The sequence below is a fragment of the Anabas testudineus genome, chromosome 23 (assembly GCF_900324465.2).
Source record: "Anabas testudineus chromosome 23, fAnaTes1.2, whole genome shotgun sequence".
In the NCBI taxonomy this organism is placed as follows: Eukaryota; Metazoa; Chordata; class Actinopteri; order Anabantiformes; family Anabantidae; genus Anabas; species Anabas testudineus.
Window position 1 is genome coordinate 12,152,812 of NC_046631.1, and position 2,930 is coordinate 12,155,741.

The following is a 2,930-nucleotide window of genomic DNA, read 5'->3' on the forward strand; positions in this document are numbered from 1 at the left end:
CAGTCTATGGAAAAGTTCAGCCAGTGACAGATCTGTCTTCGGCTGCTACTCTGGATCTTGCTATGACAAATGCCACAGATAACCGTCCATTCTGGTCTTCAGAACGACAACCTACTCATCTGTAGACTCTCCTAGAAGCATTGCAGAACACGTGCAGCTCTGTTAATGCTCTCCTGGTTCATACCAACACTTAAACAAGTTTGTGTAACTATTCTTGTTTAGTGTGGCATGTGGCTTATGTTAAACAGTTAGCTTTAGCCATTTTGGTTGGTAACACTATAGAAATAAAGTAGTGGATGCCAATGCCGTCTGGTTGCTCTTGCTGGGCACACAGGTCCAAAAACTTTCTAAAAAAATGCTCTATGATCCACACAAACATCTCTATATGAGACACATAACTGGTTGGTATTTTTAATTCTTTATGAGTTCATTGCCAAAAAATGAGATGTAGTATTTACATATTTTCTCCCTGAAGTTACAGTAAACACCAAATGTAAATTACAAAGGAGTAAATAAAAAATATACAATTATAGAATTGCAGCTCAGTCCTGCTTTGACTCCGGTTTCTTCCTCTCTGGTCTTGAAGGATGGTCAGTGAACGTTGTCATGGTAATACAGGGAGGACCAGGAGTCTTCAGAGACAGCTATGTGTCAAATGTAGGTAGTGTAGCAGTGCTGGGTCAGTCTGGCAGGTAACCTCCACTGTTTCAGGTGATGTGTTGTCCTGTACAGGAAACAGCTGTTTAGTCCAACGTGCAGAAACAATCAGTGCAAAGAAAATCATTTATTTTCAGATTGAACACAGAAACACAGTTAACAGAATATTTGATGTTGAGCAGAACCTGTGTTGTGATAAATTTAATCTACTACATTCTGTAAATGTTCCAGTTTAACAATCAGCAGCTGAGGAGTTAAAAGACTAGAAGAAGCTGCAGGACGACGACAGGACAAACACTGTAAATCAGTCTAACTTTGCTTCTTTAACATCCAACCTACTAATGTCTCTAGGACATCCTGACTGTCCCACTGTGTAATTAGTCCAAACATTTCTCCTGCTTCAGTCAGAGAGGCTAACATTAGCCACATTTAGCATTAATGACTACATTTAACAGGCTGATCCGGCAAACTGACAAGACATTTTTAAAAGGAAACACTTACAAACTGTGGATGAGACCCAGGATGAGGACGCAGTCAGAATAAGTCCATCTTTGAGCTTCTTGAAGTGAATCCAGCAGCTATGGTTGAACTTCTGTGCGCTTCGCTGCTACAATTTTCCCCCTTTCACAGAGCAAGTAGAACAAAGACCGCGAGTTTTCGTGGAGTTTGAGGTGGGAGACATCAGAACCTAGTCTACGTAGTCTAGGGGAAGAACTCTGAATGGAAGAGGATTGGACTGAACAGCAAAATGTGAAAGCGGGCCGTGCATTTCTAACATACTCTATGTGTCTACATGCACCCGAGAGTCAAATGTACTGAAATATCCACAAAGTGGATTTTGCACAATAGGTGACCTTTAAAGACTGAGTGGCTCTCTGACTGCAAGATGAAGCAGAACGAGACCCAGAAATGTCCACTGCATCTCCTGTCTGTTGAGGTGGCACCCCCATCTCGTCCAGTAATTAAACTGACCTCATAATCCTTGAAGTGGGATGAAACTCTCTCTTTCGCTGCTCCTGATGCTGGAAACTGTGGAACGCACTTTAGGTCGGGCTCCGGGGTCGAGTCGAGTTGGTGGCTCCATGCAGTGACTGAAGCCTTGGTGATGCTGCCACAGTCCCAGGCTGGGGTGGGGGTTTAGAGTCTCTCTCTGGCTCCAATCACCAAATGTGAGATCCTAGTTTGGATGGATACGCTGCAGTAACATTGAAAGACCCACAAATTGATTAGACCAGAACTCCCAGGATGAAACTTCATTGTCTTTTGTTTCTTGGTTGTTTGTTTTCCATGTGCCTTTTATACGTATGTGTGGTTTATGCTCTGCAACAAGAAACAGTTGCTAAAATATGAATAAAACATACATATTAACAACAAAAACACAATTATGAACAGAAATAAAGTGTGAAATTTAAGTCAGATAATAAATGATTCTTACTTTCATGGACAGACACAACACATGGCTGCAGTGAAAGACAGAACAAAGAGAGGAAGCCAGTATATATAACCTCTGATTGATTGCACCTGTGTGGAGTTGTTCCAGGTGGGAGCGTTGGATTTATCCCTCTGCTGTTTTGGAAATGGTCAGGTGACTTGTTAGTGGTCTGATCCTGTCAATGCAATCGCTAATGCTTGATGAAAAACAGAGCTTGAAGGATACTAATGCTCTGGGTTTTTATTTTTAACTCGGAAACCAAGACATTTTTTTATTTATCTACACAGAAATCTTTGTTTTGTTTTGTCTTGTGACTTGTAAAACCATATTTAGTTTTTCATGCATCATATTCGTTTGCCAATCCGTATTGGTTTTATAACTTAGAAATCTTCTGATTTCGGGGATACTGTGTGTGTTGGGAGACTACAAAAGATTTCCCATTTCCCAGTTGTTATTTCTGTTTTTCACATTCGCATCATTACCCATCATATCTGTTTAAATGGTCTCCTGTGGTTATGAAACAGTTCACAGGTGTCAAAATGTGTAACCACATAAACTTAGTGTAGGTAGTGGCTCTTATCTGCACATTAAGTCACATTAGGTCAGGTTAAGAGATTTCCAATGATTGATATGGTCTCACTCAACTTTCACACCTGATTAATTGCCAAGTGTGAAAAATATGGCTGATAACAAACAACCCGCCGCTGCGACAAGACGAAGCAATGAAAAGAAAATGCTTTTAAAAACGTCTGGCTTGTCCAAACCCTATTTATCCAACTTCTCGTGGTATGTGGGAGTTTTTCTTTTCCTTTCTCATGGGCCAACAATTACAGGAATATTT

General features: G+C 40.7%; 1 long non-coding RNA gene across 3 annotated transcripts; it reads right to left on the reverse strand.

Annotated features, from left to right (window-relative positions):
• Positions 1-334: 334 nt before the first annotated feature.
• Positions 335-2,120, reverse strand: LOC113164401. Of its 3 annotated transcripts, XR_003298996.1 has the most exons (4): positions 2,093-2,118; positions 1,630-1,852; positions 1,159-1,278; positions 335-724 (listed from the first exon to the last, which is right to left on the reverse strand). It is a non-coding gene; the product is annotated as an uncharacterized LOC113164401 (long non-coding RNA). The 3 variants fall into 3 exon arrangements; XR_003298995.1 differs by having other exon boundaries at positions 1,159-1,977; positions 2,093-2,120; XR_003298994.1 differs by having other exon boundaries at positions 1,159-1,852.
• Positions 2,121-2,930: the final 810 nt, after the last annotated feature.